The sequence below is a fragment of the Notolepis coatsorum genome (genome assembly GCF_963971535.1).
Source record: "Notolepis coatsorum genome assembly, chromosome: 14".
In the NCBI taxonomy this organism is placed as follows: domain Eukaryota; kingdom Metazoa; phylum Chordata; class Actinopteri; order Aulopiformes; family Paralepididae; genus Notolepis; species Notolepis coatsorum.
Window position 1 is genome coordinate 78,158,345 of NC_140178.1, and position 27,896 is coordinate 78,186,240.

General features: G+C 47.9%; 1 long non-coding RNA gene across 1 annotated transcript; it reads right to left on the reverse strand.

The window, feature by feature from the left end:
- Positions 1-112: 112 nt before the first annotated feature.
- Positions 113-27,896, reverse strand: LOC311239743. The gene is made up of 4 exons (XR_014620450.1): positions 27,849-27,896; positions 27,562-27,648; positions 25,224-25,298; positions 113-345 (listed from the first exon to the last, which is right to left on the reverse strand). It is a non-coding gene; the product is annotated as an uncharacterized lncRNA (long non-coding RNA).

The window sequence follows — 27,896 nt, forward strand, 5'->3', positions numbered from 1 at the left end:
TGTATATTTTATCCGTACATCTGCATGCTATCTTGATTGATTGACTTCAATCAATCTGTTGCATAGAAAATGAAAATTAGACTGAGATGACATTAACTTTTATATACACTTGTAATGGACCTGACGTGATTATTTTTGCATACAAAATCATATCTAGATACTGGTTGTAAACTAAGGACAGCATTAGAAACATTATAAATGATTCAAGTTGGAAACAGAGCTGTACGTCCCACCAAAATCAACTGCAGTCATGATCCCCCAGCATGCAGACTCTCCTCCCAGACTGGCCATCATATCTGCCATATCCTCCTCCGGCCTCTCCTCCAGGATGGGGCTCTGGAGCCACTAACAGAAATAAATGGACTTTAGACTATTTTAAGAGTGACTGATTAAAGGAGAATACCACCAAAATCAAGAATTACTATGGTATTTCCATGGTCTAGGAAAGTTCAATCAATATTTGTTAACGTGAACAACTCTCCCAAAGACAGAAACCAGAGAAGTAAGACTCAACACAGAAAATGTATCAGTATACAGAGCATTCCCCAGGGTGCTCTGTGTCATCTACAAAATCATCCGTAACTCATTGTCTATGGAGCAGCTCCAGACCTTATACTTGATGACATCACAAGTTTGAGTTTTAGCACTCTAGTCTTTGGATTAGGGAGAGTTGTTCATGTTCAGTAATATTTTTGGACTGTGTTAGATCATAGGAATAAGGTGTGGATTCCCTTTAAGGCTAGCATGAGGCAAACAGGAAGGCTTTGGGATTAGCACAAGGCAAACGGGAAGGCTTTGAGATTAGCATGAAGCAAACCGGAAGGCTTAAAGGTTTGATTGATTGATTGAAAATTGTATTAACAGATTGCAGAATGGGTACAATACAGTACAGCTCAATACACACAATTGTTAAGGGGATGCAGACCAGAGAAAGACTTTCGTCTTGTTTACATCAGGGTCCCCCATTTTCAATTCATCATAACATAATATGACATACATGACATACAGATAGACAGTACTGCTAGACAGTACATCTATACATTTATGACATACCAGATTTACAAATACAGTACTTGTTGTGAAGGATCAGATTAAACCGAATATATATATTTATTTATGGATATATATTTAATAGTATTTGTATATCGTTTGATATCCCCTGTATATTCCTTGTACAATATGCACTGAATATCCCTTTAGTCTACTAACAGCCCATAATAGTTTCATTCTACCATTGGACGAGAACCTGGCGCCAGCAGCCATACCCCTAGGTTCAAGTTCAATCGTGCCGACCAACATGTCGTGGCAAGCCCGGTTCCGCGTAGGAATACGTCTGGCGAAATACGAATGGTACTATTTGTTCACAGCGCATATATATATGGCGCAAGTAAAGTAGAACTTTCTTTTAGTCCATTAGTCCCTTACCCTCCAACTAAGTAACAGACGCGAAGCCTCACCCACGACGCACGTGTGGTGCAGTAAGGCCTACTTGGCCTCAGAATAGGCATTGAGATATCGTGTGGATTAATAGTTGAATTGTCATAGTTTGGCACTATACCGTCGAGTTGGACGTATTTCTATTAAGCTAATAATAGTCTATTATGTATGGTGCATCGTTCGGTTAGAGTTATAAAGTGAGCAGTACCCCCATCGTTCCTGACGTTATCTGGAGTCTTAACCAGGCTGGGCAGACCACGTGTGGTGCTTGCATCCGAGGAGCTCCGGGCCAGGACGAGTGGACCTGTACATTGGATTACTTTACCCGGACGACGGCGAGCCTTCCACGGCTTGGATTATCTACATGCTTTGGGTGCTTTGATTATTCCATGGATAACGGCCAACACTGCTGAGTGTTGGAACTACCCCCCGGAGAGGAGTCCAGGTGAGACGGCGCTCTACCCCGAGTGAGGTCGCCTCACGTCTCTTCATCTGTGGACCGGCAGCTGCCGTCCACCGGAGGGTCCAGCTGTGTTCATCTGCGGACCGAGGTTCTGTGGGCATCGTGTTCAGGACTCTGAATTCTCCCAAGAAATCGTCGGCCAGATGGGATACCGCCAGCGGCTCTTCTAACCCCCCCCTACTGTCTTACAACCAGCGGGACCCCCCCCCCCTTAGTGTATCCAGCTATAATCATTTAAGTACCATCGCTATAGTTCCCTAAAGAACCGGGTTGTATACTTACTCCCTGCGTAACCAGAGATTGGACATTCAATATTGATTTACCTACGAATACTCATTTGCCATACAAGTGCATTTCAAATCATAAATGTCATTAAGTGAACGTTGTATATACCCTTTGCTATATAAAATATTCGATTTATACATTTATGTGGACTTCGTTTCATCAGGTGGGAAAGTGTTCATCATATCTATATCATGTACTGGATGGCCAGAAGTTAAAGTACAAGAGGTAGTGGTTTAATGATACCATACTTATCAATACAGTCAGGGAATTGTACCCCTCAGTTACAATTGGTCCTTCGAGCCGGAGGGTAACTAGTGTAATATTAATATAGTGTTATTAATATAAAAATGGCCTATGATGAACACTCCACGAAACGGTCCTCCTAACGTAGAACGCCCGCAGCGCAGACGACAGCCACCTCAGTACTTAGAGGATTACGCTGTCAGTCAACTACCTAGCCTTCGACAAACGGTAAACGCGGTAAAAGTAGAAAGTAAAATTATGTCTGACCTTAACGACCAGGTTTCCCCGACCACAGAGGCCCTAGTGGGTTCTAATGTAACTGACCAAGCTCACGGTGGGGACCAGGAGGGAGCTGACATGCCCTTAACCCCCGCCAATACCGAAGAAGTAGTTCCCGACCAGCCCCGGGAGGAAGACAACCCTACAGAGAGAGAACTCTGCACGGAAGAAGAGGAGGAGAGCGCCGAGGAAATAGAGCTCCAGGACTCCCCAACGAGTACACCCAGGAGCGGCTCACCCAGGAGCGGCTCACCTCCACAACCGTCTTCCCCCAGCGAAGCGGAGAGGATGCTACAACAGGCGTTCCTCGTCAGCCTGACAGCCTCTACCGAACGCGATTGACTTCAGGGTGAACGCGATCGACTTCAGGGTGAACGCGATCAACTCCAGACACAGCAACGGAGCGAAGAAGAGCGCATACGCCTGGAGATGAGACGCCTTCAGACGGAAGAGAATATGGCAAGAGACCGGGCCGACGCCCAGCGCGCCGCTGCCGGTGCCCAAAGAGAAGCAGATCTCACCAAGCGCGAAGTCGAGCGCGACAAGTTACAAGCGCAGCTAATGGAGCAGCTGATCCTCAAGGCAACACCCTCTCCCTCCGCCAGGGGTTCAAGGAACTCGTCGAGACAACAGTCAAGGGCAGCGTCTCCTAACCGAGCAAGCGACCCTGAACTTGACCAACAGACCAAGCCTATACCCCCCGCAGACCCCCTTCCCAGACCGGTCCAAGCGAGACCCAGCTACAAGGAAGGAGCGGCATACACTGCGGAGAAGCTAAATAAACGATTACAGGATCTAGAGGACCTGATAGAAGAAGAAGAGGGAGAGAAGGAGAACCAAGCCCGACGACAGCACAGTACTCCACCGGACCAGGAGGTCCAGTACAGCCCAGGCTATACCCCCACGGCGCTGCGCTACAGACCCCCGACTCTATTCACGGGTGAGCACGACGCACGACCAGCCCCGAGGAATAGCACCTGGACCAGCGGGCCATGGTACCCTGTCGGTACCAGCCCACAGAGAGGCGCAAGAGGAGACTCGCCTAGGAGGTCTCTCCCCCAACGCTCGCCGATGTATCAGCCATCCACGGCGTCATACATTGCCACGCCGTCGTTTCCAGACTTCACCTATGAGAATCGAGCACAGTACACGGAGCTCCGGATGTGCTTAGAGACAATGATGGTGGATGTCGCTGATGAACGCCACAAGTATGCAATATTACTGAAGCACCTGAAAGTACCGCGAGCGCACAATATAGCGCTAGCCTATGCCACCTCTACGACCCCATACACCGCAGCCCTAGCAGCGCTGGACCAGAGATATGGACGTATATGGGATTACGTAATCCAAGAGATAAGGCATATTGATCGCCTACCCCCAGCAACAGACAATCGCTCATTAGACGACCTGTCAATCAAAGTGCAGTCCCTGGTAGGGATGCTGGGAGCGCAACGGGAAAAGGGCATGCATGAGCTATACGCCAACTCTAACGTCGAGAGGATTTTGGAGAAGCTGCCACCCGCAAGACAAGAGCGTTTTAGGCGGCAGAGAGACTACCGGGATCCTAACGGCCCCGAACCATCCCTCCTTGATCTAGCCGACTTCCTGGCGAGAGAAGTCAGCAGCTTACGACTGGATACGTTCGGGCGGAGCACGCCAAGCTCCAGAGAGGGACCCAGGAGAATAAATGATGGAAGAAGATCGGTGACTGTCATGCACCAATCAGAGTCAGTACCGAGCAGTAAGAGCCACAGCACCCCCTCGAGAAAAGAGAAGTGGAAGATGGTGTGCCCCTACTGTGAGAAAGAACACTGGCTGTCACAATGTGACCTGCTCACAAAGATGAATGCAGAAGAAGTGAGTCAATGGATAAAGTCCAACAGGCGCTGTTACCGATGTGCGCGCAGTCACATGGCAGCCGAATGCCGCCTAAAGAAAAGGTGCAGTCGGTGTGACGGAGCCCATCTAGATATACTACACGACAGTAACAGAAGACGGCCTACACCTGCACCATCGAGCGGCACCAAGGCAAGTGTCATGTACATTGACCCCGCCAGCAGCAGCGGCGCCCAAGTGCTCTTAAAGGTAGTCCGTGTGACATTGAGCTACCAAGATAAAGTCATGGACACTTACGCCGTCCTTGATGACGGGTCAGAGAAGACCCTTCTGCTCGCGTCCGCTGCGGCCCAGCTGGGACTGCGGGGGAGCGAGAACCAAATGACGATTCGGACAATAAGAAGAGATTTAAAGACGATAAAGGGCGAGAATGTCTCCTTCACTATCGCAGCAAGCGGGCAGCCAGAGCGACGGTATAGGATTACAAATGCTTTCACCAGCCAAGAAATAGGACTATCGCAGTACACCTACCCCATCGCCAAGCAGAGACATGCAAGACTGATCTACACGTCTTCAGCGACGCCTCCGAAGTAGCCTATGGATCGGTGGCCTACTTGCGTGCCCAAGAGAAGGGAGGAGAGATACACACCGCTTTCATCCTGGCTCGCTCAAGAATAGCCCCACGAAAGCAACAATCTATCCCGCGTCTAGAGCTCTGCGCAGCCCTAGCAGGAGCGCATCTAGCCACGTTAATCCAACGTGAACTCACCATTCCGGTGCACAGAACAATCTTGTGGTCAGATTCCACGACAGTACTCACATGGATCAAGTCTGATTCATGCAGATACAAGGTCTTCGTGGGAGTCAGAGTCACCGAGATTCAAGAGTTAACAGAAGCAGCGAGCTGGCGGTATGTGGACACCAAACACAACCCAGCTGACGTCATCACCCGGGGAATGTCCCTGGATGACCTCACCCGTCGCAACATCTACAGTGACGGACCAGAATTCCTCAAGCTCCCGGAAGAAGAGTGGCCTACGCCCACCCCACGGGAAGCAAGTAAAGAGGAGGCTGAGAACAAGAAACCTATGTTCTGTGGACTGAGCACAGTCGCCTCCACAGACCCCAACATAGATGACTGCATTACCCTACAGAGTGCGCAACTAAAGACATTCCTGTGGCACCACCCAGAGATTCAGTCTACCACTGACATTTCAGCAGCTGACTACGAAGAAGCAGAACTTCTTCTACTACAACGAGCCCAGAGAGACTCGTTCCCCGATGAGCTAGACTGTCTACAGGGAGGAAAGCCCGTCCCATCAGACAGCAGACTGCTCCACCTGGCACCCGAGAGTGACGCCCATAATCTCATCAGAGTGGGTGGTCGCCTGCGGAGAGCCCCCGATCTACCGGATGACATTAAGTACCCGATAGTCTTGAACAGCCGACACAAGGTCACAGAGCTGATCATAAAGAAATACGACGAGGATGTACACCACGCAGGAGCAGAGAGAGTCTTCGCGGAGATCAGACGTCGCTATTGGATACTTCAAGGAAGAGAAGCGGTGCGACGCTTCCAGCGAACCTGTCTAGACTGCCGAAAGTGGCGCGCGCAGCCCAGCATACCACGGATGGCTGACCTACCCCCCTGTCGCCTCCGACTCGGCGACAAGCCATTCCACTCCACAGGCATGGACTGTTTTGGCCCGTTGTATATAAAGAGAGGAAGAGGAACCGAGAAGCGGTGGGGTATTGTATTCAAATGCATGACCACCAGAGCGATACATATCGAGCTCCTTCCGACCATGAGCACAGACTCATTCCTTATGGCCTTCCGAAGATTCACATCACGGAAAGGAAAACCGTCTACATTGTTGTCTGATCACGGGACAAACTTCAAAGGCGGAGAAAGAGAGCTGAGAGAGAGCTTCCAAGCTATGGGCCCAGAACTTAAGACCCACCTCGCTCCATCCCAGATTGACTTCCAGTTTAATCCCCCGAACGCACCCCACTTCGGTGGAACCTGGGAAAGAGAAGTACGTTCTATAAAGACAGCCCTGTACGCCGTGCTTGGGGCCCAGACTGTGGCGGAAGAAGTCCTAATGACAGTCCTCACGGAGATCGAGGGAGTATTGAACTCCAAGCCCCTCGGTTACGTCTCCAGTGATATAGCAGATGTCGACCCAGTCACCCCCAACACACTCTTAATGGGGCGGCTGGACCCCGCGCTACCCCAGACAATGTACAGGCCTGAAGAAGCGAACGGCCGAAGAATGTGGAGGTATAGTCAAGTACTAGCTGACAAGTTTTGGAGCAGCTTCCTACTCCACTACCTACCGTCTCTACAGACCCGCCAGAAGTGGGTAAAAGAGAGAGACAATTTGACAGAAGGAACAGTCGTCATGATTATCGACCAGTCACTACCCAGAGCTATGTGGCCGGCTGGCCGCGTAAGCAAAGTAATCACCGGTGCCGATGGCAAGGTCCGAGCAGCTGAAGTGCTCGTCCAGGGGCGAACTTACACACGACCCGTGGCGAGGCTAATAGAACTGCCCCGACTCCCAGACACTATCGATGATGACCATGACCCCATGACTTTGTGAGTTGACTGACCCTTACAGCGGACCTTGAGTGGTAGACAGTGCGGTTAATCTGTCTCTGCTTAGCTAATTAGGTGGGACTAATTAGGGGGCGGCTGTTGTGAAGGATCAGATTAAACCGAATATATATATTTATTTATGGATATATATTTAATAGTATTTGTATATCGTTTGATATCCCCTGTATATTCCTTGTACAATATGCACTGAATATCCCTTTAGTCTACTAACAGCCCATAATAGTTTCATTCTACCATTGGACGAGAACCTGGCGCCAGCAGCCATACCCCTAGGTTCAAGTTCAATCGTGCCGACCAACATGTCGTGGCAAGCCCGGTTCCGCGTAGGAATACGTCTGGCGAAATACGAATGGTACTATTTGTTCACAGCGCATATATATATGGCGCAAGTAAAGTAGAACTTTCTTTTAGTCCATTAGTCCCTTACCCTCCAACTAAGTAACAGACGCGAAGCCTCACCCACGACGCACGTGTGGTGCAGTAAGGCCTACTTGGCCTCAGAATAGGCATTGAGATATCGTGTGGATTAATAGTTGAATTGTCATAGTTTGGCACTATACCGTCGAGTTGGACGTATTTCTATTAAGCTAATAATAGTCTATTATGTATGGTGCATCGTTCGGTTAGAGTTATAAAGTGAGCAGTACCCCCATCGTTCCTGACGTTATCTGGAGTCTTAACCAGGCTGGGCAGACCACGTGTGGTGCTTGCATCCGAGGAGCTCCGGGCCAGGACGAGTGGACCTGTACATTGGATTACTTTACCCGGACGACGGCGAGCCTTCCACGGCTTGGATTATCTACATGCTTTGGGTGCTTTGATTATTCCATGGATAACGGCCAACACTGCTGAGTGTTGGAACTACCCCCCGGAGAGGAGTCCAGGTGAGACGGCGCTCTACCCCGAGTGAGGTCGCCTCACGTCTCTTCATCTGTGGACCGGCAGCTGCCGTCCACCGGAGGGTCCAGCTGTGTTCATCTGCGGACCGAGGTTCTGTGGGCATCGTGTTCAGGACTCTGAATTCTCCCAAGAAATCGTCGGCCAGATGGGATACCGCCAGCGGCTCTTCTAACCCCCCCCTACTGTCTTACAACCAGCGGGACCCCCCCCCCCTTAGTGTATCCAGCTATAATCATTTAAGTACCATCGCTATAGTTCCCTAAAGAACCGGGTTGTATACTTACTCCCTGCGTAACCAGAGATTGGACATTCAATATTGATTTACCTACGAATACTCATTTGCCATACAAGTGCATTTCAAATCATAAATGTCATTAAGTGAACGTTGTATATACCCTTTGCTATATAAAATATTCGATTTATACATTTATGTGGACTTCGTTTCATCAGGTGGGAAAGTGTTCATCATATCTATATCATGTACTGGATGGCCAGAAGTTAAAGTACAAGAGGTAGTGGTTTAATGATACCATACTTATCAATACAGTCAGGGAATTGTACCCCTCAGTTACAATTGGTCCTTCGAGCCGGAGGGTAACTAGTGTAATATTAATATAGTGTTATTAATATAAAAATGGCCTATGATGAACACTCCACGAAACGGTCCTCCTAACGTAGAACGCCCGCAGCGCAGACGACAGCCACCTCAGTACTTAGAGGATTACGCTGTCAGTCAACTACCTAGCCTTCGACAAACGGTAAACGCGGTAAAAGTAGAAAGTAAAATTATGTCTGACCTTAACGACCAGGTTTCCCCGACCACAGAGGCCCTAGTGGGTTCTAATGTAACTGACCAAGCTCACGGTGGGGACCAGGAGGGAGCTGACATGCCCTTAACCCCCGCCAATACCGAAGAAGTAGTTCCCGACCAGCCCCGGGAGGAAGACAACCCTACAGAGAGAGAACTCTGCACGGAAGAAGAGGAGGAGAGCGCCGAGGAAATAGAGCTCCAGGACTCCCCAACGAGTACACCCAGGAGCGGCTCACCCAGGAGCGGCTCACCTCCACAACCGTCTTCCCCCAGCGAAGCGGAGAGGATGCTACAACAGGCGTTCCTCGTCAGCCTGACAGCCTCTACCGAACGCGATTGACTTCAGGGTGAACGCGATCGACTTCAGGGTGAACGCGATCAACTCCAGACACAGCAACGGAGCGAAGAAGAGCGCATACGCCTGGAGATGAGACGCCTTCAGACGGAAGAGAATATGGCAAGAGACCGGGCCGACGCCCAGCGCGCCGCTGCCGGTGCCCAAAGAGAAGCAGATCTCACCAAGCGCGAAGTCGAGCGCGACAAGTTACAAGCGCAGCTAATGGAGCAGCTGATCCTCAAGGCAACACCCTCTCCCTCCGCCAGGGGTTCAAGGAACTCGTCGAGACAACAGTCAAGGGCAGCGTCTCCTAACCGAGCAAGCGACCCTGAACTTGACCAACAGACCAAGCCTATACCCCCCGCAGACCCCCTTCCCAGACCGGTCCAAGCGAGACCCAGCTACAAGGAAGGAGCGGCATACACTGCGGAGAAGCTAAATAAACGATTACAGGATCTAGAGGACCTGATAGAAGAAGAAGAGGGAGAGAAGGAGAACCAAGCCCGACGACAGCACAGTACTCCACCGGACCAGGAGGTCCAGTACAGCCCAGGCTATACCCCCACGGCGCTGCGCTACAGACCCCCGACTCTATTCACGGGTGAGCACGACGCACGATCAGCCCCGAGGAATAGCACCTGGACCAGCGGGCCATGGTACCCTGTCGGTACCAGCCCACAGAGAGGCGCAAGAGGAGACTCGCCTAGGAGGTCTCTCCCCCAACGCTCGCCGATGTATCAGCCATCCACGGCGTCATACATTGCCACGCCGTCGTTTCCAGACTTCACCTATGAGAATCGAGCACAGTACACGGAGCTCCGGATGTGCTTAGAGACAATGATGGTGGATGTCGCTGATGAACGCCACAAGTATGCAATATTACTGAAGCACCTGAAAGTACCGCGAGCGCACAATATAGCGCTAGCCTATGCCACCTCTACGACCCCATACACCGCAGCCCTAGCAGCGCTGGACCAGAGATATGGACGTATATGGGATTACGTAATCCAAGAGATAAGGCATATTGATCGCCTACCCCCAGCAACAGACAATCGCTCATTAGACGACCTGTCAATCAAAGTGCAGTCCCTGGTAGGGATGCTGGGAGCGCAACGGGAAAAGGGCATGCATGAGCTATACGCCAACTCTAACGTCGAGAGGATTTTGGAGAAGCTGCCACCCGCAAGACAAGAGCGTTTTAGGCGGCAGAGAGACTACCGGGATCCTAACGGCCCCGAACCATCCCTCCTTGATCTAGCCGACTTCCTGGCGAGAGAAGTCAGCAGCTTACGACTGGATACGTTCGGGCGGAGCACGCCAAGCTCCAGAGAGGGACCCAGGAGAATAAATGATGGAAGAAGATCGGTGACTGTCATGCACCAATCAGAGTCAGTACCGAGCAGTAAGAGCCACAGCACCCCCTCGAGAAAAGAGAAGTGGAAGATGGTGTGCCCCTACTGTGAGAAAGAACACTGGCTGTCACAATGTGACCTGCTCACAAAGATGAATGCAGAAGAAGTGAGTCAATGGATAAAGTCCAACAGGCGCTGTTACCGATGTGCGCGCAGTCACATGGCAGCCGAATGCCGCCTAAAGAAAAGGTGCAGTCGGTGTGACGGAGCCCATCTAGATATACTACACGACAGTAACAGAAGACGGCCTACACCTGCACCATCGAGCGGCACCAAGGCAAGTGTCATGTACATTGACCCCGCCAGCAGCAGCGGCGCCCAAGTGCTCTTAAAGGTAGTCCGTGTGACATTGAGCTACCAAGATAAAGTCATGGACACTTACGCCGTCCTTGATGACGGGTCAGAGAAGACCCTTCTGCTCGCGTCCGCTGCGGCCCAGCTGGGACTGCGGGGGAGCGAGAACCAAATGACGATTCGGACAATAAGAAGAGATTTAAAGACGATAAAGGGCGAGAATGTCTCCTTCACTATCGCAGCAAGCGGGCAGCCAGAGCGACGGTATAGGATTACAAATGCTTTCACCAGCCAAGAAATAGGACTATCGCAGTACACCTACCCCATCGCCAAGCAGAGACATGCAAGACTGATCTACACGTCTTCAGCGACGCCTCCGAAGTAGCCTATGGATCGGTGGCCTACTTGCGTGCCCAAGAGAAGGGAGGAGAGATACACACCGCTTTCATCCTGGCTCGCTCAAGAATAGCCCCACGAAAGCAACAATCTATCCCGCGTCTAGAGCTCTGCGCAGCCCTAGCAGGAGCGCATCTAGCCACGTTAATCCAACGTGAACTCACCATTCCGGTGCACAGAACAATCTTGTGGTCAGATTCCACGACAGTACTCACATGGATCAAGTCTGATTCATGCAGATACAAGGTCTTCGTGGGAGTCAGAGTCACCGAGATTCAAGAGTTAACAGAAGCAGCGAGCTGGCGGTATGTGGACACCAAACACAACCCAGCTGACGTCATCACCCGGGGAATGTCCCTGGATGACCTCACCCGTCGCAACATCTACAGTGACGGACCAGAATTCCTCAAGCTCCCGGAAGAAGAGTGGCCTACGCCCACCCCACGGGAAGCAAGTAAAGAGGAGGCTGAGAACAAGAAACCTATGTTCTGTGGACTGAGCACAGTCGCCTCCACAGACCCCAACATAGATGACTGCATTACCCTACAGAGTGCGCAACTAAAGACATTCCTGTGGCACCACCCAGAGATTCAGTCTACCACTGACATTTCAGCAGCTGACTACGAAGAAGCAGAACTTCTTCTACTACAACGAGCCCAGAGAGACTCGTTCCCCGATGAGCTAGACTGTCTACAGGGAGGAAAGCCCGTCCCATCAGACAGCAGACTGCTCCACCTGGCACCCGAGAGTGACGCCCATAATCTCATCAGAGTGGGTGGTCGCCTGCGGAGAGCCCCCGATCTACCGGATGACATTAAGTACCCGATAGTCTTGAACAGCCGACACAAGGTCACAGAGCTGATCATAAAGAAATACGACGAGGATGTACACCACGCAGGAGCAGAGAGAGTCTTCGCGGAGATCAGACGTCGCTATTGGATACTTCAAGGAAGAGAAGCGGTGCGACGCTTCCAGCGAACCTGTCTAGACTGCCGAAAGTGGCGCGCGCAGCCCAGCATACCACGGATGGCTGACCTACCCCCCTGTCGCCTCCGACTCGGCGACAAGCCATTCCACTCCACAGGCATGGACTGTTTTGGCCCGTTGTATATAAAGAGAGGAAGAGGAACCGAGAAGCGGTGGGGTATTGTATTCAAATGCATGACCACCAGAGCGATACATATCGAGCTCCTTCCGACCATGAGCACAGACTCATTCCTTATGGCCTTCCGAAGATTCACATCACGGAAAGGAAAACCGTCTACATTGTTGTCTGATCACGGGACAAACTTCAAAGGCGGAGAAAGAGAGCTGAGAGAGAGCTTCCAAGCTATGGGCCCAGAACTTAAGACCCACCTCGCTCCATCCCAGATTGACTTCCAGTTTAATCCCCCGAACGCACCCCACTTCGGTGGAACCTGGGAAAGAGAAGTACGTTCTATAAAGACAGCCCTGTACGCCGTGCTTGGGGCCCAGACTGTGGCGGAAGAAGTCCTAATGACAGTCCTCACGGAGATCGAGGGAGTATTGAACTCCAAGCCCCTCGGTTACGTCTCCAGTGATATAGCAGATGTCGACCCAGTCACCCCCAACACACTCTTAATGGGGCGGCTGGACCCCGCGCTACCCCAGACAATGTACAGGCCTGAAGAAGCGAACGGCCGAAGAATGTGGAGGTATAGTCAAGTACTAGCTGACAAGTTTTGGAGCAGCTTCCTACTCCACTACCTACCGTCTCTACAGACCCGCCAGAAGTGGGTAAAAGAGAGAGACAATTTGACAGAAGGAACAGTCGTCATGATTATCGACCAGTCACTACCCAGAGCTATGTGGCCGGCTGGCCGCGTAAGCAAAGTAATCACCGGTGCCGATGGCAAGGTCCGAGCAGCTGAAGTGCTCGTCCAGGGGCGAACTTACACACGACCCGTGGCGAGGCTAATAGAACTGCCCCGACTCCCAGACACTATCGATGATGACCATGACCCCATGACTTTGTGAGTTGACTGACCCTTACAGCGGACCTTGAGTGGTAGACAGTGCGGTTAATCTGTCTCTGCTTAGCTAATTAGGTGGGACTAATTAGGGGGCGGCTGTTGTGAAGGATCAGATTAAACCGAATATATATATTTATTTATGGATATATATTTAATAGTATTTGTATATCGTTTGATATCCCCTGTATATTCCTTGTACAATATGCACTGAATATCCCTTTAGTCTACTAACAGCCCATAATAGTTTCATTCTACCATTGGACGAGAACCTGGCGCCAGCAGCCATACCCCTAGGTTCAAGTTCAATCGTGCCGACCAACATGTCGTGGCAAGCCCGGTTCCGCGTAGGAATACGTCTGGCGAAATACGAATGGTACTATTTGTTCACAGCGCATATATATATGGCGCAAGTAAAGTAGAACTTTCTTTTAGTCCATTAGTCCCTTACCCTCCAACTAAGTAACAGACGCGAAGCCTCACCCACGACGCACGTGTGGTGCAGTAAGGCCTACTTGGCCTCAGAATAGGCATTGAGATATCGTGTGGATTAATAGTTGAATTGTCATAGTTTGGCACTATACCGTCGAGTTGGACGTATTTCTATTAAGCTAATAATAGTCTATTATGTATGGTGCATCGTTCGGTTAGAGTTATAAAGTGAGCAGTACCCCCATCGTTCCTGACGTTATCTGGAGTCTTAACCAGGCTGGGCAGACCACGTGTGGTGCTTGCATCCGAGGAGCTCCGGGCCAGGACGAGTGGACCTGTACATTGGATTACTTTACCCGGACGACGGCGAGCCTTCCACGGCTTGGATTATCTACATGCTTTGGGTGCTTTGATTATTCCATGGATAACGGCCAACACTGCTGAGTGTTGGAACTACCCCCCGGAGAGGAGTCCAGGTGAGACGGCGCTCTACCCCGAGTGAGGTCGCCTCACGTCTCTTCATCTGTGGACCGGCAGCTGCCGTCCACCGGAGGGTCCAGCTGTGTTCATCTGCGGACCGAGGTTCTGTGGGCATCGTGTTCAGGACTCTGAATTCTCCCAAGAAATCGTCGGCCAGATGGGATACCGCCAGCGGCTCTTCTAACCCCCCCCTACTGTCTTACAACCAGCGGGACCCCCCCCCCCTTAGTGTATCCAGCTATAATCATTTAAGTACCATCGCTATAGTTCCCTAAAGAACCGGGTTGTATACTTACTCCCTGCGTAACCAGAGATTGGACATTCAATATTGATTTACCTACGAATACTCATTTGCCATACAAGTGCATTTCAAATCATAAATGTCATTAAGTGAACGTTGTATATACCCTTTGCTATATAAAATATTCGATTTATACATTTATGTGGACTTCGTTTCATCAGGTGGGAAAGTGTTCATCATATCTATATCATGTACTGGATGGCCAGAAGTTAAAGTACAAGAGGTAGTGGTTTAATGATACCATACTTATCAATACAGTCAGGGAATTGTACCCCTCAGTTACAGTACTGTTTTTGATACAAGAAGAGTCTAAAAAAGAGAGTATATACATTTGACGAAGAAACTACATTGGAGGAGGTTGGTAGGGGGGGGGGGGTGGGTAGGTGGGGTGGGGGGGAAACTACATTGGAGGTGGGGGGGGGGGGGGGGGACTGTAGATTGGATTATTGACTAAACCTTACTTGGTCCCAAGAAGAGGGTCTTGTGTATTATTGGGTTTAATAGGACATTTACTGTACATTGGAGGGGGTTGCGTTAGGACATTTACAGGGGCCAGTTTCGAATTGCAGTCTCTCGTAGGTGCTCTTGAGAGTGGTTTTGAAAGTGGGTAGTGATTCACATTCCTTTACAGCTGTGGGTAGGGCGTTCCACATTGATGTGGCATAATTGCTAAACGTGTTTAGTCCCTTGTTTGAGCCGAATCTGGGTTTAACATAATTTGTGGAGCTCCCTCTGGTGTTGTGATCGTGGTATTCACTGACCTTTGGGAAGTATTTTGACATGTACATGGGTACCTTAGTCGTGTAGTCACATCACAGACAAGCTGGATGTAGCCAATTACTTAAACACTTTCTTCACAAACATAGCCACAACACTGGTAAACAAACTACCCTCCCACTCAGGGCAGTATGGGGTAGAACACATAGTAGCATACTACATGAACCTAGGCGTCCACAAAGACGACTTCAAACTGGAAATAGTAACTACAGATGAGGTACTCAAAAAACTGAGCGCCCTCCAACCAAACAAGGCCACTGGCCATGACAACATCCCCTCCAAATTCCTCAGAGACTCAGCAGCAGCCATCACCCCAGTCATCACACACATAATAAACCTCTCCATAAAACAGGGACACGTCCCCAAGGACTTCAAAATTGCGAGAGTAACACCCCTGCACAAAAAGGGCAGCAAATTAGACCCGGGTAACTACCGCCCTGTTTCTATCCTTACATCCATCTCGAAAGTCATGGAAAAAATAGTATACGAACAGATCGAAAAGTACCTCGCGGAAAAAAATCTAATCTACGAATTCCAATCTGGCTTCAGAACATCCCACTCCACTGACACATGCCTTCTCTACTTGAACGACCACATCAAACAAGAGGTGGACGCGGGCAAATACTGCGGCATGGTCATGCTGGACCTACAAAAGGCCTTCGACACTGTCAATCACACCATTCTGATTGACAAGCTAAAAGCAATTGGTTTTGATAGTTTATCAGTGAGCTGGATACAATCCTACCTGGAGGGGAGGGAACAGATGGTGGAAGTAAACGGTACCCTATCCCCCCCCCTCACAGTGAGCTGTGGTGTTCCACAAGGAAGCATACTAGGACCGCTACTATTCCTAATTTATGCAAATGACATGTCGTCAGCTTGTGACTGCAACTTGTTCCTGTTTGCGGACGACTCAGCCCTGCTGGTCTCTGACAAGAACAAGTTACAGGTTGAAAAAGCCCTCAGCTCGGAACTAGGCAAAATCTGCATATGGCTCGCCGACAACAAACTATCATTACACATGGGCAAAACAGAGTCCATTCTCTTCGGTTCAAATAACAAACTCAGCAAGACCGACGGCTTCTCGGTTACAGTGGGTGACAATATTATCACAAGGAAAGATGAAATTACCTACCTGGGTTCCATCCTAGAGGCTAATCTTTCCTGTGACAAAATGGCATCCAATGTAATAAAAAAAGTCAACCAACGAACGCGATTCTTGTACCGGATCTCCTCTCTGGTAAACAAGAATACCCTGAAGACTCTAGCAGGAGCACTCATTCAAGGGTACTACGACTATGCTTGCACCTCATGGTACCAAAGCACCTCAAAGGCACTAAAAAACAAATTACAAACATCTCAAAACAAGCTAGTCAGACTACTACTTGACCTGACTCCTAGAACCCACCTCACCCCTGCCCACTTTGACAACCTAGGATGGCTTAGAGTAGACGACAGAGTACAGCAACTTGCAATGGGCCTGGTCTACAAGATACACTACGCGACCAAGGTACCCATGTACATGTCAAAATACTTCCCAAAGGTCAGTGAATACCACGATCACAACACCAGAGGGAGCTCCACAAATCATGTAAAACCCAGATTCGGCTCAAACAAGGGACTAAACACGTTTCGCAATTATGCCACATCAATGTGGAACGCCCTGCCTAAAGCTGTAAAGGAATGTGAATCACTACCCACCTTCAAAAACACTCTCAAAAAACACCTACGTGAGACTGCAATTCGAAACTGGCCCCTACAAATGTCCTAACCTAGTTGTACAGTAAATGACCAAGTAAGGCTTTGTCAATATTCCAATGTACAGTGTAAAATGTGTGTGTGTCCCCTACCCAACCCCCCCCCCCCCCCCCCCCCCCACCTCCAATGTACAGCCCTCACCCAACCCCACCCCACCAACCTCCTCCAATGTACAGTTTCTACGCCAAATGTATATACACTCCTTTTCTGGACACTTTTGTATCACAAACAGTACTGTTTTTGCAAATCTGATATGTCATAAATGTATAGATGTAGCAGTACTGTCTATCTGTATGTCATGTATGTCATATATGTTATGATGAATTGAAAATGGGGGACCCTGGTGTAAACAAGACGAAAGTCTTTCTCTGGTCTGCATCCCCTTAACAATTGTATGTATTGAGATGTACTGTACTGTACCCATTCTGCAATCTGTTAATAAACTTTTCAATCAATTCAATCAATCAATCAATCGTGTATCTTGTAGACCAGGCCCATTGCAAGTTGCTGTAATCTGTCATCTACTCTAAGCCATCCTAGGTTGGCAAAGTGGGCAGGGGTGAGGTGGGTTCTAGGAGTAAGGTCAAGCAGTAGTCTGACCAGTTTGTTTTGAGATGTTTGTAATTTTGTTTTTAGCGCCTTTGAGGTGCTTTGGTACCATGAGGTGCAAGCATAGTCGTAGTACCCTTGAATGAGTGCTCCTGCCAGAGTCTTCAGGGTATTCTTGTTTACCAGAGAGGAGATCCGGTACAAGAATCGAGTTCGTTGGTTGACTTTTTTTATTACATTGGATGCCATTTTGTCACAGGAAAGATTTGCCTCTAGGATGGAACCTAGGTATGTAATTTCATCTTTCCTTGTGACAATATTGTCACCCACTGTAACTGAGAAGCCGTCGGTCTTCCTGAGTTTGTTATTTGAACCGAAGAGAATGGATTCTGTTTTACCCAGGTGTAATGATAGTTTGTTATCAGCGAGCCAGATGCAGATTTTGCCTAGTTCCGAGCCGAGGGTTTTTTCAACCTGTAACTTGTTCTTGTCAGAGACCAGCAGGGCTGAGTCGTCCGCGAACAGGAACAAGTTGCAGTCACAAGCTGACGACATGTAATTTGCGTAAATTAGGAACAGTAGCGGTTCTAGTATGCTTCCTTGTGGAACACCACAGCTCACTGGGAGGGGGGGGATAGGGTACCGTTTACCTCCACCATCTGTTCTCTCCCCTCCAGGTAGGATTGCATCCAGCTCACTGATAGACTATCAAAACCAATTGCTTTTAGCTTGTCAATCAGAATGGAGTGATTGACAGTGTCGAAGGCCTTTTGTAGGTCCAGCATGACCATGCCGCAGTATTTGCCCGCGTCCACCTCTTGTTTGATGTGGTCATTTAAATAGAGAAGGCATGTGTCAGTGGAGTGGGATGTTCTGAAGCCAGATTGGAATTCGTAAATTTGATTTTTTTTCCGCAAGGTACTTTCCGACCTGTTCGTATAGTATTTTTTCCATGACTTTCGAGATGGAGGTAAGGATAGAAACAGGGCGGTAGTTGCCTGGGTCTAATTTGCTGCCCTTTTTGTGCAGGGGTGTTACTCTCGCAATTTTGAAGTCTTTGGGTACGTGTCCCTGTTTTCTGGAGAGGTTTATTATGTGTGTGATGACTGGGGTGATGGCGGCTGCTGAGTCTCTGAGGAATTTGGAGGGGATATTGTCATGGCCAGTGGCCTTGTTAGGTTGGAGGGCACTCAGTTTTTTGAGTACCTCAGCTGTTGTTACCATTTCTAGTTTGAAATCGTCTTTGCGGACCCCTAGGTTATTGTAGTAGGCTATGATGTGTTCTACCCCAAAATGCCCTGAGTGGGAGGGTAGTTTGTTTACCAGTGTTGTGGCTATGTTTGTGAAGGTTAGCATGAGGCAAACAGTAAGGCTTGGTGGATGAGCTGCAGGTCGCGAACGAGGAAGTGTCTTACAAGGAGCTTGTTTTTGGGCTGTAGTAGGACCCAGCCAGGGTCCAATGCCCCACTGGCAGTATGGTATATGCCCTTATTCCCCCCGGGGTTCGACGTCGGGAGCCAGGGCGGGCAGTGCGAGCGAGTGCGACTCCGACAGGGATGGGAACGGCCAAGCCAAAGGAGAGGGGACGGATAGCGACATGGAGTGTAGAGTAGGAGAGGAAAACGAGGGAGAAGGGTGGGAAAAGGTGGAGAAAAAGAGCAGGGAAAGTGGGGGGAAGGGGCATAAGAGGAAGAAAGAGAGGGAAGGTAGCTCAAGTGGGTCAGACAGTGAGGGTAGAGGAAAGGATTTCACAGAAGTGTTGAATATAGTGGTGAGATTTGAGGGAGAGGGGGGAGTTAGGAAAATAGAGCCGTTAAAGCTGTAAAAATTCATAAGAGAGTTAGGAGAGGTAAGGTATGCAAAAGTGTTAGGGGATGGAAACTTGATTGTAGGGTGTGTAAGTTTAGAGCAGGTAGAGAAGGCAAGGGAAATGAGGTGCATTGGCAAAGTTAATATCTATAAATTAGTGAGTAGGGGAGAAGAGGGATGGTGGGTGCAAGGGGGTAATAACTGGAATTCCAATCATGGTTAGTATGGAGCAGCTGGTGGGAGATTTAAAGTATGACACATGTAATGGGAAAGTAAAAAATGCGGAAAGAATGAAAAGAGGAGCAGAGAAGAAGGAGACAGAGACTGTTGTAATCCAATTAGAAGATGAGGAATCCAAAGGAGATATTTATAGGGTATATGGTATATAGGGTTAGGGAGTTTGTGCCGAAGCCGCTGAGGTGCTACAAATGCCAAGAGTTCGGGCATATAGCCAAGTCGTGTAGGAAGAAGCAGAGATGTGCTAGATGTAGTGGGGAGCATGAGTATGGGAAATGTGGACAGGGAGTGGGGCCGAAGTGTTGTAATTGTGGTGAGAAGCATAGTGTAGCGTATTGGGGTTGTGAGGTGATGAAACGAGAGGTGGTGGTTCAACAGGTGAGAAGGGAAGGTAAAATATCATATGCAGAGGCAGTTAGGATGGCAGGACAGGAAAAGCAAGATAAGGAACAGGGTTTTAAAAAAGGGCATTTGTTGTCAGTAGAGGTAGTACAGGAGGAGAAAGAGAGGGTGTGGGGGGAGAAGTTGAATGTTGTGGCAGGAGTGGTTAATGCAACAGCGTTGGTTAGTAGTAAAACGGATAGGATAAAGTTAATTGTTAAAGTGGCAGTACAACACATGGGTATGAAGGGTCTGACATGGGAGGAAGTAGTAAGAGAGTTAAATAAGGGGATTGTGAGTGATCAAGAAGGCCAGAGTCAGCCCACAGGAGGCAATGAGTGTCTCATAGAGGGGGGCCCAGTCAGGAAGTAGCAGCATTAGCTGCACTTCATGATGGTGAAGGAAATGGACATTGTAGGAGGTAAAGGATACCAGAAGATGGCGGTAATGCCCCAAACAGTTGGTGGCCGACCGCCGTAAAACCCAGGTAGAAGAAGAAGAAGAAGGACATTGTAAAATAGATTGTACAGTTAGGCAGCAATACGCCGGAGTTGTGTCTAGACTGCCGGACATTCAAAAGAAGAAGAAGAACAGTAAGGCTTAAATTTATAAAAAAATAAAAATAAAAAAATCTCCCATCCCACTGTTAGTCGTTATGCCAATTCCCAACCCCCTTCTTGGTTGTTGCGCACTTTCCCCTACTGTTGGTCCGAGAGGCCGGAGACTGTCACATGCTTTCCTCCGACGCATGTGCAGCCAGCCGGCAGCCAGCCTGGCCGCGCAGATTCTCACCGGGAGAGTGTAACGTGTGGAAGGTCGCACTACCTCTCTCCAGCGACCGAACTGTAGGGGTCGCTGTCCACAACGCCCAGGACCCACCCACGGCTCCCCTCCCCCTAACTCAGCCAAACGAGTTAGTATAGCGATCAGCCCGAGCCAAGGCAATGCTGACTCTCCGGGAGTCGAGACCGCAGCCTCTTGCATTGGTGACGAGCACAATCTCCTGACCGCCCAGTAAGGCTTAAAGGGGAACTATTTTACTATTTCTTTCACTATTTGGGCACTTTTACACAATTCCTGTGAGTTTATGGAACACCTCTGTAATTATATATTTTTTTTAATTCATTGTTTTGTATTTCTAATCAAGTCCTCAAAAACAGCATTTTTCTACCTGAAGATCTTAAGCTGTTTTGAGCCTGGGCTCCTGAACCACTGTGTGGCCTGCGCCGCCGCCTGAACATTATCATGCAGCGGTGTCTCTCTGACATCACAAATCATCACATTTTCAGATGACTCAGTTCAGTGAGGGTGAATATTGTGAGAGGAGAATTGGAAGAATGCGCCAATATGAGAATTAGAGACATAGATCATATTAATATAAGTCCACATAGCTAGGAAACAATGCTAAACACTGAAAAAGGCCATTTATAAGATAGTTCCCCTTTAAATGTTGGCATGAGGCAAACATTAAGGCTTAAAGGTTAACATGAGGCAAACGGGATCATCCCTATGTTCCCTGGGTCCTATGTTCCCCGCATTTTTTTTTTAAAAGAAAGGGTCCTATGTTCCCCACTCCCGAAATAAAGGTTCTATGTTCCCCGGTCCCGCCCGCTCCCGAACGCTCCCGAACAAAAAAAGGGTCCTATGTTCCCCACTGAAATAAAGGTCCTATGTTCCCCGGGTCCTATGTTCCCCGGTAGCGATAAAGGCTCGCCAAATGCTGAAATAAAGGTCATATGTTCCCCGGGTCCTATGTTCCCCGGTAGCGATAAAGGCTTGCCACCCCAGCGCACGTACCGGCAGTGATCTACAGCAGTGGTTTTCAACCAGTGGTAAAATACGCATAAAAGATAGCCACTTATACTATTTTGAGAAGATAATTCATCTGTATCGCAACGGAGTCACGGATCTGGTCGGGGCAGGTAGCATTATGTCGGGAAAAATTCAATGAAATAAACAAATGTGAACTAAAGAATTTTAAACTAAGTTTAGCCTATTAAATCATTTTAGAAGCTTATAGCCATGTATGTATTTTAACTCTCGCTCCGTGGACGACTGGCTGCGAGGACTGCGAGGAGGAGGGGGAATTGCAACCACCGCAAGCAAAACTTTGACTGAGTTCGGTTAATGATGCCATAATTCTCTGCTGTGCTTTTAGGCACACACACACACATGCTAACATTGAGTGTTGTATCATGCCAATTAAAGACCTCCGCAACAGACAGGTCCTGCTGCATACACGCCATGACCGAAGCCGCCATGCACGGCGACGGGAATGCCACCCCTATTTATGTATAATATATCAAAACTGGGACAGTAGAAATAAAAATAAATGATAGGCAGATCTTATGACCAAGGCACACGTTAACCCTTTCACTGCAGTACACAGCTGTAACCAGAAAAGTCAAGTCATTAATCCTCATCTTCGTCTTCTTCCTGCGCACTAAAACCACCAAAGTCCTCATCTTCAGTGTCGGAAACGAACAGGCTCAGGGTGGCTTCGTTCGTCAGCCACTCTCTGTCGCCGTCACAGTCATATTTAAGTAAGGATAGTTTGAATGACACTTCAGCACCAAGGCGCTGTCCACCTGGCGAGAAATAAGCCAATAGTATCCATCTGAAATAAAGGCTCGCCAAATGCTGAAATAAAGTGTTCCCCACACTTATATCGTACAGTAACGTCAAATAAAGACGTACAGTCCCCGCTGAAATAAAGGTTCTGCACGCAGTAACAGCTCTGTCTTTTAATACACTTATATCGTACAGTGAAGTCAAATAAACACGTACAGTCCCCGCTGAAATAAAGGTTCTGCACGCAGTAACAGCTCCGTATTTTAATACACTTATAGCGTACAGTGACGTCAAATAAACACGTACAGTCCCCGCTGAAATAAAGGTTCTACACGCAGTAACAGCTCCGTCTTTTGCGGAGGTCTTTAATTGGCATGATGCAACACTCAATGTTAGCGTGTGTGTGTGCCTAAAAGCACAGCAGAGAATTATGGCATCATTAACCGAACTCAGTACACGGTGTTGCAATTCCCCCTCCTCGCAGTCCTCGCAGCCATTCGTCCACGGAGCGAGAGTTAATATACGTACATGGCTATAAGCTTCTAAAACGATTTAATAGGCTAAACTTTGTTTTTAATTCTTTAATTCACATTTGTTTATTTCATTACGTTTTTCCCGACATAATGCTACCTGCCCCGACCAGATCCGTGACTCCGTTGCGATACAGATGAATTATCTACGCAGAATAGTATAAGTGGCTATCTTTTATGTGTATTTTACCACTGGTTGAAAACCACTGCTGTAGATCACTGCCGGTGTAACGGGGAAGCCCGTGGGTATGTCCACAGTCACGGAAACAGGGGTGTTGACGAGTGACTGTGGCATTGCGGGCTGGTAAGTTAAACTCACTTCCTCATAACAGGGTTAACAGACGCATAGGTACGGTAGTTAGGAGTGAATTCACTTCTTAGTGCAGCGGCCTGTGTCGTCGCCCGCGGACGCGGGAGCCCCCTGTTCGACTCCCCCTCGGGACATTCTCATTTAACATCAAACACAACGCAGACCCAGTATGATCCGTCACAGTGGTGCCCAGTGACCCAGATGTCCTGAGGGCCATGAGTTTAGGGAGGTGAGTGTAACGGGGAAGCCCGTGGGTATGTCCACAGTCACGGAAACAGGGGTGTTGACGAGTGACTGTGGCATTGCGGGCTGGTAAGTTAAACTCACTTCCTCATAACAGGGTTAACAGACGCATAGGTACGGTAGTTAGGAGTGAATTCACTTCTTAGTGCAGCGGCCTGTGTCGTGGCCCGCGGACGCGGGAGCCCCCTGTTCGACTCCCCCTCGGGACATTCTCATTTAACATCAAACACAACGCAGACCCAGTATGATCCGTCACACCGGTACGTGCGTGCAGAACCTTTATTTCAGCGGGGACTGTATGTGTTTATTTGGCGTTACTGTACGATATAAGTGTGTATTAAAAGACGGAGCTGTCTTTTATTGTAATATAATAATTATTCATATTAAAAATTATAATAATAATTTACAATATCACCAGAGCGCATCAGGTGCATGATGAAATACTCGAGTGACTGACGGAGCGGGGAACATAGGACCCGGGGAATATAGGACCCTTTTTTAGTCGTGAAGTGTACGTTTGAGAACACTACCGTAATGACAGAGAAATGAAGCAAGCTGACATGGTCGGTCCTCACACAACTCAGTTGCTTTTTCGGGAGCCGCAACGGGAGTGGGGAACATAGGACCCGGGGAACATAGGACCCTTTTTATCGCTACCGGGGAACATAGGACCCGGGGAACATAGACATGCTCCCAGGCAAACATGAAGACTAAGGTTAGCATGAGGCAAACAGGAAGGCTTAAAGTTTAGCATGAGGCAAACAGGGAGGCTTAAAGGTTAGCATGAGGCAAGTAGGAAGGCTTAAAGATTAGCATGATGCAAACAGGAAGACTTTAAGGTTAGCATGAGGCAAACGGGAAGGCTTAAAGGTTAGCATGAGGCAAACATGAAGGCTTTGAGATTAGCATGAGGCAAACAGGAAGGCTTTGAGATTAGCATGAGGCAAACAGGAAGGCTTTGAGATTAGCATGAGGCAAACAGGAAATATTTGAGATTAACATGAGGTAAACGGGAAGGCTTTAAGGTTAGCATGAGGCAAACAGGAAGGCTTTAAGGTTAGCATGAAGCAAACAGGAAGGCTTTGAGATTAACATGAGGCAAACAGGAAGGCTTTACGGTTAGCATAAGGCAAACAAGAAGGAGACATGCTACATATGCTATACAATACCAATGTTGCTCACATTCAGTCAGCCACTCACAGTTAGCCCCTCTGCCCCTAGTGACAGCTCACAGGCATGGCACTTAGTGTAACACCAGTTCAATCCATGCTATTCACTGTATCTCCTTGTTTTGTTTTTTTTAGCTGCGACCAGCAGCTCTATATGTCATGTGTGTGTGTAAAACCCTCCCCCTGCAATTACTCCGGGCCATTGCTGCAAATAAGAATGTGGTCCTTCTCAACGTTCCTGGATAAGTGAAGGTCAAGAAGAGGTGAGGTTCACGAGGGACTATACATTATCAGTAAGAGATGTGATTGGACCCCCAGATGAAGAGGGAGGTCCAGTGGTCTGTATGGACTGGTACCTACAGTCATACTCACCGATAGCGTGTTCAGTCATCTTTCTCAACAGGGAGCTTGGGACATCATAGATACTCTCTGTCATCTCTCTATATTCTGAAATAGATTAAACAAATTCATACTTTTGCTATTAGGTATAGAGTAGACTATTGCTGGGAGTCCATATTTTAAGATACACCTTCATGGATCCAAGCAAAATATATACGTTTATTTACATACGGTACTTTCTTTCAATCAAATACGTTGAAAAACTGCACATTGCAGCAGTATTATCAAAAGGCCAAGTCTGTGATAATAATAATAATAATAATAATAATAATAATAATAATAATAATAATAATAATAATAATAATAATAATAATAATAATAAACTTTATTTGTACTTTATTTGAAATAGCACCTCAGAGTGCTCAAAGTGCTTCATAACAGAAAAATGAGCACATAAATCAAATCAAATCAAATTTATTTATAGGGCCCGACAACACACGTTAATGTCCCCATGGGCCGTACAGATCTTCTTTAAACAAGTCAAGAAGAAAACATAACAATAAGTCAAGAACAGAACAAGAACACCATAAGGTGCAAACATTTTTAGATGGATGCAAATAAATGAAAGAATGCAAGCACTCCCAGACATACCCCACGCGAAGGTAAGGAAAAACTCACTAAAACCTAACAATAGGGAAAAAAAGCTCCACAGGCAGTGTGGAGGAGAGAAACCTTAGAAGGGCCATTCAAGGGGGGATCTCCCTTCTTAGATGTTGGTGATAGTAGTGTTGCAGACGGACAGTTGGTAAGCATGCACTCGTGTGTAGTGGAACACAGATGAGTGCATGCAATAGCAACTGTACATTTTGAAAGATTAAAGATAGAGCTAATAGCGATAGCAACTGAACATTTTGAAAGATTAAAGATAGAGCTGATAGCAATCTATTTGAGGCACAGGGGCGGCGCAAAGAGGATCACGTCCTCCCCGTCTTAGTCAAGGGACATTTAACACTCCGGTCATTGCTCAGGGACAGCCGGAGACAGGGAGATAGGGGGCGGCGCAGAGAGGGTCACGAACTCCCCGACATCATCGCGGGACATCCGGCACTCCGGTCACCACTACGAGACCTCCGGAGACAGGGGGGCACGCAGAGGGGGTCGCAACCTCCCGGCCTTCGTCACGGGACGTCCAACACTCCGGTCAACACTCCAGGACAGCAAGTCATAGGGAGACAGGGAGACGGGACAGGCGTTAGACAGCTCATGAGATTGTAGTAGGCGGACATAGCAATAGATACAAGTGGTAGGCATATATGTGAATGGAGTAGATATATGAAGTAGGCGTATTATGTGAATAGAAATGGAAGTACTTAACCCAGCAATGAAACCGCATTGACTGTTAATCTGTTAACAGTCTGTTAATACTGTTAATCAGTTGACAGGACCACGGACAGACGGCGGTGAATAACTGATCCAAGGCCTCGGAGGTGCATGACATAAAGTGCAGACATATAAAATCACAGTTTTTCACATTAGGATCTAACATCCCAACAGGCCACCTTGTTTATGGTTTGATTCAGTTTTAAATAGACAATAATAAAAAGAGTAAGATAGTGCACATAAAGTGCAGACATATAAAATCATTATTTTTTTTACAGTGCAATAAAATAGTTCTGGATTACTGTTAATAGTTTAAAAGTCATCTTTACCTTCTCTGTTTGGTACCCACAGTTTAAAACATGACAGTCTTTCCTCCTGTTTGATACCCACTTTGACCCTTCAAACCTCCCACTCAGGGCAAACCTCCCTCTCAGGGCGCAGTTCCCTCTCTCAGGGTGCAGTTCTAGGCCTGGGTCCTACACAGTTTTAAAGCCTGACAGTCTTTCTTGTTTGATACCCACACAGTTTAATACCTGACAGTTTTGAACCTGTAATACAAAGTAATAGACAGAGTAAAATAGTACAGTGCAATAAAATAGTAGAATAGAATAGATAGTAAAATTATGCAACAGTGCAGTGCAATAACCTAAGACAAATTGTTGTTAAATGTGAGAGGGTGTCAGACTTTTAGTCTTCTAAATGTCTTCTAATGCCTGGTGGGCGTTTGGACTTTTCAAATGGGTTACACTTTACAAAAGGGCTCTTCCCCAGATCAAGAGAGAGAGAGAGAGAGGGGGGGGGGGGGGGGGGACGACAACCCGGGGGCATGCATTTTTTTTACATGTTTAAATGTCCTGGTCATCAAGGTACAGTGTTACCTTAAATTACGCCCCTGTGCCTAGTATAGATATACTAGTATAAATTACGCCCTGTGCCTAGTATAGATATACTAGTATAGGCTACTGTATTTGAGCTGTAAAAGATGTCTCACCTTGTCTATCTGTGCTGGTGGGGGTTGGGATGTCATACACACCTTCCTCCTGAACTGGCTCTTCTGACTGGTTCACCTGATACACAGCTGAAGAGATCATAGGTAATACAGCACATGATGAGAGTTTGGACATTCAACATGTATTAGTGGATATCAATAAACAACAACACTAACACCAACAACAACACTGCCACCAACAACAACAACATTCAAAATCCTATTCAGTATACGATATGCATAGAACTTCAATGTCTGTATCAACAGTCTATGATGAAGATGGTACTCACTATTTCGAATTGGTAAGATGTCATAGTCACCATCCTGGCTGGACCAAC